Source organism: Ursus americanus, chromosome 4 (genome assembly GCF_024610735.1).
Source record: "Ursus americanus isolate L20-20 chromosome 4, mUrsAme1.1.p, whole genome shotgun sequence".
NCBI classification, from domain to species: Eukaryota; Metazoa; Chordata; class Mammalia; order Carnivora; family Ursidae; genus Ursus; species Ursus americanus.
Window position 1 is genome coordinate 25,908,746 of NC_142130.1, and position 15,267 is coordinate 25,924,012.

Below are 15,267 nucleotides of genomic sequence, written 5' to 3' on the forward strand. Positions count from 1 at the left end.
ACACCCTGAGCCAAAGGCAGACGCTTAATGACTGCGCTACCCAGGCACCCCAGGACATTTTTATTAAAAATCTCTATCTGGGTTTCTGTGTGAAGATAGAAAGGTACTTTGGCGAATGGGTTCCAGTGTTCTAGAACTAAACGAGACTTCAAGGCTCATATACTGAGACGCCGCATTTTACAAATCAAGGTCAATGATCTCTCTCTCTGGAGTAGAGAAAGCCATAGATGTATAAGTCAGTCCCATTTGTTTAATTGAACCTTTTTCTCTTTCATATCAAGAGAGATAGAATGCGTTCTGGAAGGGGCTATTGTAATTCACAGCAAATGCCCCCAAAAAATTTACATAAAGAACTGATGTGCAAATCTACTTGAGAGCAAGAAGAGTAACTTGAAGGCAGCACTACAGGATCTCAGAGTTGAGGACCTTGCCATTTAATTGACCTCTGGACCTGCATGGTCAAGGGAAAGAGTCTTTCCTACCCTAATGCTGTCTTGCAGAGACGTTTTTCTCGTGGGAGTGATTTTTCTCTTAACTGTCAATAAATGTCTTATCTCAAGCTTTCCCATGTTGTGCTTCTGAGGTGTTTAGCGCTATAGGTAAAAGCAGAGTAGGAAAGAAGCAGAAGCTGCAGATTTAAGCTAGCTGTCAGCCAGGCTGTGTTCCTCACTGCATGCTGTGGTCTTAGATTGCATTGCTTGTTTTACAATTGGTTGCCCTCAAGCCCAGAGGGGACTGGGAGAAAGAGATCTTAGATCACAGATCATAGATCATACTTTCTTTTGCTACTTTTGGAAAAATGAGTGGTGATAATAAATCACTTATCCTTTACCTAGATAAGGAAAAAGCATGTTTGGTTTGTTTTGTTTTTTAGAAGAGCAGTGATCCTCAACTGTGGTATGGAGAGTAAACTAAGAAACATGAATGAATGTCTAGTTAGCTATGGCAACCAAAAAAATATTGGTTGCCTTTTCATCATTCCACATGCATCTTCTGAGTGCAAAGTTACTAAAATCTTCTTAGGCAATGAGTATGTATGGAATTTGGATTCTATATTCTTCCTATTAAGGGAGTATAAGTCTGAGGTTAGGAGATTTTAGATTTATCAAGGAAGGATATGGGTCAAATGGATGAGAAATATGTTACAATAGACGTTCCCGAGCTTTCTTTGAGGTGCATATGATTGTTTTAGGTGAGAACCGAGTTTTTGGGATAGAGGAGTGTAAGTAAAAGTCCTCCCTTCATAGTAATATTTTGAAAGTAAACTCCCCCCCAATTGAATACCCTAATTTATTCTTTTAATTGTTTTATGTCAATAAATAAGGAAGAATGAACATAGATACCAAAAGATACCTCTGTGAAAAATAACGTGTTTATTTCCATAAAAGTCTTATTACTCTGAAGATGAAAAGTGTTCCAAGTCCAATGGACTCAGAATTTCCTTTTGAATATATGATGAAAAAGTCAGATGACTGATGGAACATTATTGTCCAGTGCCAATCTAGTGGACTGAGTCACCTATGCAGAACATCCAGTACAGTAATGGATTTGGGTTCTGGAAGAAAATGGGTTGAAGTGTCAAGGTAAAACAGTAGATCCAAGCTATGAATTGAATTGAATTGAATTGAAGCTATGAATTTAATTCCTACTCTCTTAAGAACACAATTTGGAGGCACAAGAAAATAGTAAAACGGAGTTTATTGATGTGCTACCTCTCTCAACATTTTATAATTTTCACTGATGCTTTTTCATTAAGTTGAATTTTGTCAATAGTCATGAATACTAGTATTGAATGGGGAGAAACGTAGGTTAGAGGATCAACTTACTCTTTTTAAGTAAGTGTTTACTGAGCATCTGTTACGTATAAGATGGCACGTAGGATATGAAAATGAGTAAGAAACAGTTCCTACACCAAGAAGTTTACCGTTCACAGGGGAAATGAACACATACAGTTATAACACAGGGCAGATCTTCATTGTCCTATGAGAAGTGTGAACAAGATAATATAAAGGATCAAAGAGAGAGAGTACCTCGAAACAGGAGGATCAAGAAAGTCTGTATGTATAAGTAGGATGCAGCTGCACTTGGAAGGTCAGGTAGAACTTTCTAAGTCCTTGAAGTATGAGCGGGAAGGAGGATTTGGGGTGAAGAAACAAGCGTCAGTGGAGACGCAGAGAACGCTGCGTGTACTCAGCGATGTCAATAGTTCAGATGGAATTGAAAGCATGAAAAAATTAGGAAATAAAGTTAGAAATGTCAGATTGAGTGGCTCTTGGAGGGCCACGCCACATTTACTATTGTGGCAGTGATAAGCCATGGAAGGATTTTGAACAGAGGAGTGGTATAATTGGAGCCGTGCTAGGGCACATTTGGGAAGAATAAAGGGCTTTGCTCAAGACTGCCTCGCAGCATAAACATGCATTTCTCTGCATCACACATTGGCTGTCTGTTTTGCAGGAATATTCACCACTTCTCTGGAAACTTGGGAAGGGTAGAAATGGATTGTGTCTAAAGTCTTATACAATTTACGCATTCTCTGTCTGTTGCTCTCTTTAATAGCTATGGTCTCTTCCATGGATAAATTGGGAACCATTGGCTTTAGTTTGTCCTAATGTATGCCTGCTATTCAAATGTAATCATGAATAGAACCACTTTCACTTTCAAAAGGGTTCCACTTAGATGACAAAGTATATGGTCACCCTACAAATAAAGATCCACTCTTCATTTCATTATTTCCCCCAACCTCTACCCCCAAATGGAAAAATAATATAAATTTGGTTGTAAACAGAGACAGTAATTTTGATATCTCACCTACAAGCCACTTAGATTATTTCCTCCACGAAAGAAGCATTTCCTTACAACCCAACATTTACTGAGAGCTAATTAAGTACAGTCACAGGGCTAGGCACTATAGGGAAAGCAGAAGTGAATAAGTTGCAGCGACTCGTGTCTGAGAATTCACAATTCTAGGGTCCACATAAGAAATTATAAATGACTTCAGTGTGAAACAGAAAGTGGTAGGAGACACTGAAGCCTCTCAAAACAGTCAAATGGGTTCAAACTGCTCATGATGAAGGTAGCATTTCATATAATCTGAGGACCAGATTTTAGCCAAGGTGGGGAAGGAAGGTCATTCTGGGTAGATGAGAAAATTCCTAAAAGTACAAGGAAGAACTGCACAGGACCAAATGAAAGAGCATGATATATTGACTTGGAAAGAGAACATCGATTTCAGCACAGATCTGTATTTAGTATGTATGTCAAAACGGAAAGCTGTTGTAGAAGCAGCGACATAATATGCTAGGGACTTCTATCTTCCTAAGAACTCGAACCTGTGACTGCTTTGAGAGTACGGACAATGTTCAGAATTCAAGATTCAGAACTCTGTCTACATGTTGTAGGCATGACAAGTGTCATCCTGAAGGGAAGGACCAAAATAAGACCAAATGATGGGGTGGGGTGAAGTTGAAGGTCTCCTGATCCCTTTCCTTAGACCTCTGCAGAAACAGATAAGGTATCTTCTAGGGACTCAGCAATTACATTTTTACATTATCAAAGCTAGGAACAAAATCCAGACTGATTTTTTAATGTTAATTATGATTAACTCTATTAAATGGTCATCTTAGAATCAGGATGAGAAAACTTTCTCTGGTCGCTGCTCTAAATGCAAATAGTAATTCTGGAGCTAAATGTGAGCGAATACACCCAGTATGATTTTTGTTGAAGATAAGAATTCCAGTTGATAAAGAATACAGCAGAAGCAAATATGAGTGTTCCATTTAAGAAACAAACACCACCACCCCTACCCCTTCAATTAAACAAAAAGCAACAATAAAGAAATAAAGATTTGGGTGCCTCAAATGAAAAAATTCTTTGCCATAAATGTTTCAAATTTCACTTTGGACAAGGATACACATTTGCATTTAGGATCTGAACAGAAATATGGGGGGAAGACATGTCTTCACCCATATTAATATCCTTTCCTTCCACACCCTCCTTCATCACTTCCATCTCACCCAGGAAGAAAATGTAGGCAATTAAGGAGATAATAGAGGGGTAGGTGAGGGTAGGTTCTTGGGGGAGGTAACTCAGTGACTTGATTTAAATGCAAAGAGGCAGGCAGGAGGGAGAATTGGCCTTTCTGATAAATGGGGGAAAGTCCAAGCTTGTGTCTCATTCCTGTCTCTTTCCTACAAGCCTAACCCTCCACTAACATAAAGCGGATTTTGAAAATATCCAATATTGAAAAGTGATTGTCCTGCTTTCAACTTTGTGCAGACAATAGGGGAAACAGTGACGTTCCAGAAGCCACCACATTGCTTCCAACCTCCTTTGCAGAACTCAGTAGTTAAATTAAGTGCCTGTAAAGTCTTTTCAGAAACAGTACTTTATACTTCCCCATATTCGATTTTCTGACTTGGTCTAATAATATAGCACACCTATTCTATTCAAAAGGCATTCCTTTCCATATTCTAGAAAAAAAAAAATCTTGGGAAGTTCTCATTTCTAAATGTATTTCTTATTCGATAATGACTAAGTTTATACACCCTGCTTACGTTTGTTTTTCAAAGACAAAGTAAAATCAGGCTGTCATGTAGACGGCAAGATGGCTTCACCAGGTACTAGTTACCTGTCAATTTAAAATTCAGTAACTGGTGTTAAGGTAAAGCCCATGTTGGTTCTAGGTGAGGGAATAACTGGCAATAAAACATTTTTGGAATGTTAGTGGAACGAGTAGAGTGTAAATCGATATCTCATGCAAAACCTGTGATCTGAATTGCATCTTGTCTGTGTTTCTTCAATGGTAAAAAAAAAAAAAAAAAAAAAAAAAAAAAAAAAAAAAAAAAGATTTCCTATAAAAGCTGAAAGAGGGAATTTTGAGTCAAGCTGTGGTGTGTTGCCAGAGGCGGAAATTTATGAAACACTCTCGTCAGCTCTTCTGGAAACACTACAAAAGAAATAGTTCTACTTTCTTATTGGTGCTAAAGCCACTAATAGGTGCAGTTTAGTATAATACCCCGATGAGAATTACCACCCCCAAACTCAGCTTGCCTTGGAAAGAACTCTGTACAGGCATTTTCTTTTTCCTTTCAAGCTTGCGCAAAAACACCCAAAGGGGCCATTTCCAATCCAGGCAGTGAGCTTTCTCAAGTTTATTCTTTCTCAGATCACAGAGACAATGGAGAATATGCCCTGTTTACTCAAATCAGTCTGGATTAGTGTCACTCTATTGATGGAATCAGAATTAAAAGGAAAACCATTACCCTCTCAACGCGCAACATCAGATGTTTTGGGAATGGCTTGATTACTTCTAAATAGACCATGCGAGACTGTCACCAGACTAAGGTTGAGGACCCACAGACAGACACAGAGAGAAATGGTGACACTGGGTGAAGTCGAAAGCCCATAATAAGCCTCAGGCTGGGAAAGGATTTTAATAGTCAGTCCCAAAGTGCTTGAAAGGCTGCAAATCAGAATAGTAAGTTTCCGGAGAAAGTACTTCTCCTGGCTTCTTTCTATACTCCAACACCACCCCCCAGATATTTGTCTTCAGGTCAAATTGTTTCCAGTTTTTAAGGACCTGCTGGGAGGCTACTTCACCCCCTTCACCCTCTCAGGTTCGCTGCCACCACCACCCCAACTTTCAGAGTAACACTTCTGTCCCCTGAACTCTTTTGTCCTTCTCTGTTCATCCTTCATTGCTCTCCCTATGGACCAGATACCTTCTCCCCAATTCTAGACTGAAGACTCCTGGTGAATGGGGGATGTGTGGTATTTATCTCTGTATCCACTCCAGGACCACCAAACGATGCCCCTGGAGGTGATGGAAGCATGCATCTGTTGCTGTTGCATGAAGGGGTATCTTCAGATTAAAAAAATGGCATATTGATGTACTTTTACGGAAATGGCTCTTTGTAACCGACCCGTGCAAAAAGCAAAGTGATTGCATACACCGTACAAGCCTTGTCTTCACCTGTATTTCTGAATGGCATGGTTTTCCTTGACATCTTACAAGTCTTTCTCAATCTCTCTCTCTTTTTTAAATGAGCCCAGGTATTTATTTCCATTATACTTCAAGTGGCAAGAAAGTTTTTAAAGGACAGGGAAGTTTCCTGAGTAAGAAATGACTCGTACTCTGACAGAGGTAAACAGTGTAAAGTGTATGCTGCTTTCATTTCATTGATTACCCATGAGGACAGAGAATGTGTTTGACTTTTTAAAAAATGAAATAGATTAGATTTTTATCTTGCTTTGCAGTCACTTCTTAAAAGTGTTTATTTGCTTCTACACTGATTCACTTTTCCCTGATTCATTTTGTCGCCTACATGTCTCTCGATCATCACCAGAGATTTGGGTGGTTTGCTCTGGGTGAATAAGCTTGATGATTTGCAAACACTTTCCTGTTTCATTTTCTATGGTTATTAAAGGATGTCTGAGAAATCTTTAAGTCATTTTGTTCTTAAACATGGTGTCCTAGTTTTTTGTTTGTTTGTTTTTTCATGTTCAAATAAGACACCAAGGAGCTGTTGTAATTATTAAACTGATTGTTACTTTCATAATGGGGTAAATAGGATGAAATGAATAGATCGCTGTCTTTTCAAAGTAAGGCATGTCTTCTGCATAGCTGGAAACTTCAGTTTTATTTTGCAGTTACAAGTGACAGCTTAAAGGAACACTCCAATGTTACATAAGTCACCATGTCTAATTACAAAGCGTAGTAAATCACTGAAAACTTTAATCTCAGATACAATGGAAAAATGTAGCAATCAGCAAAGAATTTGACAAGCAAAAGCAAATTAGAATGCAGGAAACAGTGTTTCTCATTTGAATATGTATAGAATGGTAAAACTGAGCGGTGTACTCCTTGTTTCATGCTTTACTTTTCTATTTGTAAATCAAGGCTGATGTTTCAACCTCTGTGTGTGTATCATAAAGTCTGCGAAATGAAGTCATGAATTTAGAGCATTTGCAAGAAATGGTTTGTAAGTCTGATAAAGTACAATCTCAGTTCCTCAAAACATACATTGTAAGCCCTTAATTAGGGCATTATTCTAAACTGACTTCTAGCTAACTGGGTAGAAAATCATGGAAATTAGAGAGGGAGGGACAAATTTTTTAGCCTCTCCACCAGAAACTAACGTCTTATTCTAAGCTTTTTTCTGGGTGGTTTCTTTCCAAAAAAAAAAAAAAAATCTGCATTTGGCCACAAACACCATCCCAAGGAAATGAATAATTATATAACCACAAAGATTTAGATTCTTACTGCTGACCTAGATGCATTAGAAACAAACTGTAGGCCATTAGGTAAAAAATACTGCCTTGGCACAAAAACGTGTATGTGTTTGTTTTAAGGAAGTAGAAGCTCATTAATAAACTTCCCAGCTAGGTGTGAGCTACCAAGTATTACTCATTGCCTTGTGAGTGACAGGACTGGCTATTCTGCTACTAGTTCCCATAAAAGCTGAAGCTAAAAGCACAGTTCTCACCTACCAAAACAAAGCAAAACACAGAGTAAAGGTCATAGAGATTATTCGGAGATGCACCCTAACATTCATTTGGCAGTAGTATGTAAAGACATGAATCGGACTTGAAGGCAGACTTCCTTCAGCATAAAAACCAACACTTAGTTGTGTTAGAATGAAAAAAAGAAATCTTCTAAAAGGGACTTTTATTTTGAAATGATTTGCACTTATCCTTTCAATAAATATTTCCTGAGCTGCTACTGTGCCCCAGACACTGTACCAGATTTGAGACTCAGTAATAAACAAGATATAATCTCTCGTAGGTCTATGGTCGAGCAGAAAAGACAACTATTAAAAAAATAAATTGGTACAGATAATTCATGTCGGTTATAATTAGGTGATGCCAAAGGAAAGTTCGAGCTGTGTCACTGTGTGAAACAAAGGAGAACATCCACCTGGGCAGAGGGCTTCTCCTGGGGGATGACATTGAGCTAACACCTGCAAGGTGAGCTAGGATACAGGCACCAGTGTGAAGGCTGAGCACCGAAGGAGTTTGCCTTTGAAAAGCTGGCCGAGTGCCTATTTGCTGGGTCTTTAGTGAGCAAAGGAGAGAGTTTCAAATAGTGTGACATAGACCACTTTAAAGATTTGGGGACTTTATTCTAAGACAATAGGGACCTGCTCAAGGTCTTCAAGCTTGAGAAGGACAGGATCTCATCTGCGCTGAGTTTCTGGTGGCAGCTCCAAGAAGCTGGGTTTCTCACTCTTTGCAATTACACCTGTTCTAAGAATGGTTAGTTCTATACCCTGTCTTTAATATGGAAAACTTTTTTTTTTAAGATATATGTCATTTTTAGCTAAAAATTCCAGGCAGAAATTTGAGTGACTCAGATTTACATGCAGTCGGAATGAAAGATAGTAAGAACGCGGGTTCTCAAGCTAGACTGACTGGTTTCTCACTGGGGCTCTGTCACTTACTACCTTGAGCAAGTTACTTAATCTTGTGGAGCTTCAGTTTCCTCATCTATAAAATATGTGTAAAACATAGGATAGTAATGCCACCTAGCTCATGAGGATTAAATGAATAAATAGAACTCGAAGACTATAAAACACACAGTTAAGGACTCAGAAAGACTATTCGTGGTAGCAGTAATAGTGGTAGTAATAGTAACAGCTAATATTCTTTTGTACAGAGGATTGGATATAGATGCTATGTATGTTTCTGATTTTTTTTTTTTTTTAAATCCTAATGGCCACTATTGAAATTGCTATGTCTTCAGTTTCATGTCATGGTAAACAAAGTTCTCTCCTGTAAGTCAATATTAATCACCTTCAATCGCCCCGTTGATTTAAGCCATAATTTCTGACATGGCCTGAACAGACCTATTACATATATAATATAAGACAGATATATTCTATATATATTATACAGTCTGACAGATATATATTATTTTAAGTATTTAAAACTCACTTTAAAAACCAACGAGATATTATTGTTGAGCCTCTAAGGTCACCATGGTATGCTTTCCGTACAGGTGGCCAAATTTTCACTGAAAATTTTCATTACCGTGTACTATCTTCTTTTCCCATTACTATTTCTGCTAAATAAAGCTATCGAAATGGCGGTTGTTGCACGCTGAAAATGTCCTCAAACGTATTTTTGTTCCAACTCTGAAGAAATTGAAACTATTTTTCCTTCATATCTGCCTCTAGAATTATTGAATATTAAAATTACACCTTTCTGCTTTCTGCTCAGCCCAGTGCTTCCTTGGTATGTGATGGTGACAAAAGTTTCTTACAGAACGCAGACGCTCAGGATTTTGATTTCGTTCATTTGTCCTTACTGAAAGGGAACACTGACTGTAATCAGAACGTAAAGGTTATTTTTTCATCATTGAGCTGTACAGTGTAAAGTGGGTCTATTTGGGTTGAGTTTTCAACACATTTCACTTCCTCGATTTTCAGATGCTCTTGTCTCGTATTTGTGGACATTGCTGTCCACCTGATCAGCCCACTTTGTATTTATTTGTCTCACCTGCGGTTGTCTGGCATTGGTTGGGGCTTTTCGGGAGCTCTTTCCTGAGTTACAGAATCTCAGACCTCAAAGGAATCTCAGCACTTTGTGTCGGAACGTAAAACCTTCTAGTCAACTCTCCGCCTGCTGTCAGAAGTCCTGAGTGCTTAGGTGCTTTATTCTTACATGTTATTTATGGTAAGGTAGGAGTGTATTTTACCTCCAAACGTTCACTTTGGGGGATCATTTGGAAGATGAAAGAAGGGTAATATTGGACAAGGAACAAAATCTGGTCTGGAGAAAAACGTGATGCTAAATAAATTCTTACGGTTGAAAGATGGTACTTAAACTTGACATTATAACACAAATATCTTCTCGGCCCACGACTGGAGCACTTCAACTCAGTTGTGTTCAATTCTAGCATAAAACAAGCCATCATTCCTTCAGGTGAGGCAGGTGATAGAAAACTAAAACATGCCAAGTATTTCTCCCTAAGGCAGTGCTTGTTGAAAAGTCACTATCCTGCTGATATTTGGGGATGAAAATGTAGTACTGTCTGCTAGAGCATATTCGAATGAATGCTTTGTCAAGCCAGGGTCATGAGGAAAACTGTTTTCTTTCCCCAGGAGGGGCTTTAGAATGTTCGAGAAGGCTCCTCCGCGAAGCCTGAGGTGAAAGGTTCTCTCAGCTGAGGAAAGCGTGTGCGCACACTGCCTGAAACATTTTCGGTTTCCAGGTTTGGCCCGGCCCATCTGTTTAAGTAAAAAGCAGGTTATCTCATTTTTTGAAAGTAACCTCATGGCACTTTAAAATAGCTTTGCGGGTGAGTGTGGTCACCCACCAGAATGTTAAAATGGACGCATCTTTTATGTTTGATCATCAGAATCAATCTCCTTATAGGAAACGAAGGTCCAAGAGGTGCATGCACCTTACACAGGGGTTTTCAATATGTTAGTGGCAGGGCTGGAGCTTAGACCCCATGTCCCCCAGTGTAAGTTCAGAGTGCTTTTGCAATCCTAGGATCCACTGAGGAATGTAAGTGCCAAAGAATATTTAATTCCCCAGCCTGTCTCATAGTGAATCAAAGATTATAAGTATAATTTCTTCCAAAGAAAATTTGGGCAAGTGATTGTTTCCTGTGACAAGGGGACATTTAAATGGATTTAAATAAGTTTCTATTCTATATCCCAACAGGAACCTCTCTTATCCCTGCTTTGGCTCTCATTTTTTTTTTTTTTTAATTAACCTCTCGCCAGAGACTGTTGGTTATTGTTGCCATGTTGCCATAAATTAGCTATTACAAATAGTAATATCTGGTAAGTAGAACTTAACACAATCTCTCTTACACAGATAAATTGCCGGAGAAAGATTTGCAGAAACACAAATTACGTCTAAGACTTCCTTTCCATTGCACCGGTCAAATGCCTTGATGGGGATCCTTTCTTGATGTTACATTCCTTTATAGGAAAGTAATCACATTGTCAACTTTAAGCATAAACCCGGGTGCTCAATACTGAGTTTTGTTTACAGTGATACATACTGACACATTATTTCTGAGCAGATGAGAAGAAAATTTAGGTTCTCATTATATTCAGATTTTAACATCACTTACCAGTGTAATCCAGGAAGGAAAAACAGATGAAACTAAAGGGATTGCATTTACATGATACTCCTAAAGCAGTGCCCACTCAGGAAAAATCCAGTCTTCCATATTTTAATTCTAATCATCCAAACTGAAGCTCAGTGAAGAAATAAATCAGAGCCCGTAGATGGCTATGAGAATGCAAAGGGCGCAAGAGAGGAGAAAAACAGAAAAATACTCTTTTCTACATTTGGGAATAGTTCTTACCTACACTTACTCTTTCCTAATGGTGAAAGCAAGCAGTTTGAGATTCAGCCCCTGAGTATCCCTACACTTCTCATGACAGCTCCATGTTTCAGAACATCCCCAAGGATTCTGTGATTACCTGGAGTGTAAGTCTCAGGGATCAAGGTATGTTTCATCCTTTCTGTGGTCAGATTGGCTAGTCTGTGATAAGCCTGAATATATTCCAGTTTAGATGCTGGTAAAAAACCTAGGGTCCAAGTGGTGAGTTTTCTATTTCAAAATTATTTTATAGGAAATGAAGCATCTGTTTGAAATCAGAAGAAGTCAATTGTTTTACTTTATCAGGCAAATTGTATTCATTTTGCCTTTCAGGTTTTGTGGAAAGATGGCTGTCTCCTCTTTCAGACATAATAGGGTAGATATATAACATTTTCATTCATTCATTCATTCATTCAGCCATTCATTATCTATAGAGTATGATAAGTTTATTTCAAGATCAAGATACCTTGGTGTTAGAAAGGGACAATCTACTTTTTTGTTTCATTTCAAATATTCTCAGAGTTTTTGTTACATAAATACATGGGACCTAGGAGACTCCATAGATTTCTTCTGAGGGCAGTTTTTTGACTGGCATGCAAGTGTCAGGTTCTAACTTCTGAGGCTCTTCTACTGGTCATTGTAGATAGGCATTACATTAGCACCCCAGCCTAGCACAAGTTTGTCCCCTCTGTGTTTATGGAATTATAGTAAGGAAGGGGCATAGACAGTGCTCCCTTCACCCCACCATGTTCATTTTAATGGGAAATGAGGGATGACTATTATTCTCATTAACCTTGTATGAAGCTAGCTTCATCCATACATACAAAAGTGTGTAGTAGCAAAGGCGTCCTGTGTTCTGTTTAATGCCGCGCTATCACCATTTTGAACCAATAATCTATGACCAAGAGGCCCTGCGTTTTCATTTTGCAATGGGTCGCACCAATGATTTTGCTGGTCCTGCCTACATAACACGTGTTCTTCTTGGCTACTCTGATCTGCCCTAGGCCTCCAGTCCTACTCTGTCAACATGTCCATTCTCTTGTCAAATAAGAAACTGCTGTTGTTAATAGAATGCTTTTTAAATTAACTTGAAAAGTACTGTTTCCTACGGCACGTTTATGACCCTGATTTTTAATAAAGCTCTGCAAAGTGTCCAAGTAGATTTCCAGTCATGCACTTCTTACCTTGGTGGGTTCGCTGTTATGTTCTAGGAAAACTAAAAGTTAGTAATGTTGGTTTTAGGCTTTTAAATTTTTTAAAAGACGATTGAGTACACTACTTGACTTAGGGTTCCTTAAAGTAAAATTTAAGAAAAGTTTGAATTGAAATGCATTTTCCCGTTTTTGTCTTGGCTAGTAAGCAGCTCTTTGTCTATAGCTGAGAATTCCAGCTTTCTGATGCAGAAGTTGAGGCATTAACATTAGAAGCACACTCTGTTGTTATTAAGTAAAATATTTCCCCTGAACTGTAGAGAATTAAAAATGCTGGCATTTGAAAGCTTAGCCATCAGCAGCTACAGTGCTGTTAATGACTGGGAATACTGTCTCTGCTTCTTGAGTACCACCCAATACGCTCAGTCTTCTTGCTATGCCAGGGGTCTCTTTTGTGCCTCTGAGGTAAATGCATTCTCCATTTCTCTTAAGTCCTTCGAGAAGCACTGAGTGTTTGCTCACTGGCTTTTAAAGCTGGTCCCAAAACTTTTCTCTTTACATATATTGAAAAAAAAAAAATTCAAAGGGCTACGTTTCTTTGTTCTCATCCAAGCCCACAATTAGCCGAAGTTCCATTCTGTGTAGCTGGAAGGAGGAGGAAAGGGGTGGCTCCACAGGCATTTTACTGCCTGTGAGAAAGCGCTCGGCCGGTTTCTTTGTCCTTTTTGTCAGGGCCGGCTGCTTCCCTAATTGTACTGCTGTAGGGAAGCACGTGCCTCTGGGAGCATTATCTGATTCCTGCAGGCCGTTCAGGAGTGCTTCGCATGCTGACCCTTAACTTGAACACAAATAACATCTTTTCAATCCCATTCCTAGGCCACTGCTGCAGGCTGGCATACCTGAGGACTTGAATTGAGCCGGGGGCGGGGGTGTGGACGCTTGGTGGGGCCTCAGAGTTTATTCTCTTCTCCCCTAGTGGCCTCACCGCAGTTTTGCCTCACCTGTCAAGAGGGGAAGCTGAAGCTGGAGGAGACGAGAGGAATAGGAGCTGGAGAAGTCAGAGGGGAGAGAAGGCAAGACAAACAGCTGCTCTTGTCAGCATGGGGAGAAGTGTAAAGAGATTAATAGTTATTTGAAGAGCAAATGGGGACGTGGCATCCGGCCGTGGAATGTGAATGTATAAATGTACTGGAATGGACATGCAGACTTTAACATTTAGACAGATGCTCTCTGGACTGAATGGAATGGCAGAGTTCGTCCTTTCTGCTCCCCATGTGAAATACCTAAAGTTTAGTTAAATAATTTAGTTTCATTACAATTTTCGTCCAGCTTCTATTTCTTTGTGAGTTTGTTTTTCTCCGTAGTTTTACTTGGTGGGGGACTCTCAGAGTTATCCTTCAACTGAAGCGCCAGACTCCTCATTTCCTTTATCGAATATGTACCAACGAGACTGCTTTTGTCTCCTTGCTTTGGCTTTATTTTCCCCCTTCGCTACCTTGAAGAAACAATGAGATCAACATGTGTCGGAAGTTTTCACACAGGAAAAACTGTACCATACAGTGGTGGCCCCTTCTGGAAATGTGTCCAGTTCGACTCCAGTTTAGGAAGGACTTGAATTATCTCATCGGGCTGACAGGTGTGATGGTGCTGGGCAGGGCCCTGGACTCAGAGTCAGAAGATTTGGTTTCAGAATTCCCACTCTTTGCTTATTAGCTGATGCTTGAACAAATCACTCCCGCTCGCTGATAGTAATACATTTTTTTTTGCAGATTAAATGACAGGTCAGTTCATTTCTCCACACACATCATATCGAGAGCCTACTCTGTGCCCGTTTGCACAGAAGACCTAAGAGCATCTGGTAGCGGAGTTTCATGAGCTAATGTACTTCTGAATTCTATCAAATATAGACTGTTAATCATACCTAGATGGTGTTCCTGTTACACATGTTCTACTCTGGCAAAGAAGAAACTGCTACAAAGAAAATGAAAGAACAGATAAAAAATTAGGCTGTGTTGGGTTGATATACTAGCATGTTACCTTTAAAAATATCCAGGTGGTTCTCCCTGACCTTGCTACCCATGCTTCTCCAGTCTTGAAGAACTGAATCCTTGGGGATGGAGCAGGGGGCATTCTTGGTACCCTGGGACAGAATTTAGATAATAAGACTACAAGGAAATTTGGAGGACATCTGATTTTGCTCCATCTACAACAATTTCATGCTTAAATCCCCTTTAGAATATATCTATCCAGTGGTCTTTCTCATTCTGAATACTATGGCAGGAGGGGGGAAAGAAAAGAAATAGCAGGAGATATTCATTTATTTTAAAGACCTTCTATACAACTGCTGAGCCCTGGAGATTTTCCCCAGTTTGTTAATAAGCACATATTCTACTTTTTTTTTTTTAAATTAGTTGACCCACAATGCTACATTAGTTTCAGGTGTACAGTGTAGTGATCCCAAGTCTATACCCTATGCCGTGCTCACCGCAAACGCAGCCGCTCTCTGTCCCCAGATGACACTACCACAATATCATTGTGTATATTCGATTTTCAGTTGCTCTTCAGGAAACCCCAGTCTCCAAAGGCTGCTCACGAAGCTATGGGATCCACGCCGGTCATTACAAAGCACGTGCAGGCCTCAGACTTCCCTTGGTGTTTCTGTGTATCACAAATTGGTCCTTTTACCTGGAATGTGAAGTTTCATAGACCCAAGGTCGATTTCTGTAGAATGCGTGCACCAAATGATGCCTTTGGGTAGCAGTGATCTCCCGC

General features: G+C 39.4%; 1 protein-coding gene across 5 annotated transcripts in view; it reads left to right on the forward strand.

The window, feature by feature from the left end:
- Positions 1–15,267, forward strand: part of TP63 (tumor protein p63) — a 222,124-nt gene that overhangs the window by 125,649 nt on the left and 81,208 nt on the right. The window lies entirely within an intron of this gene.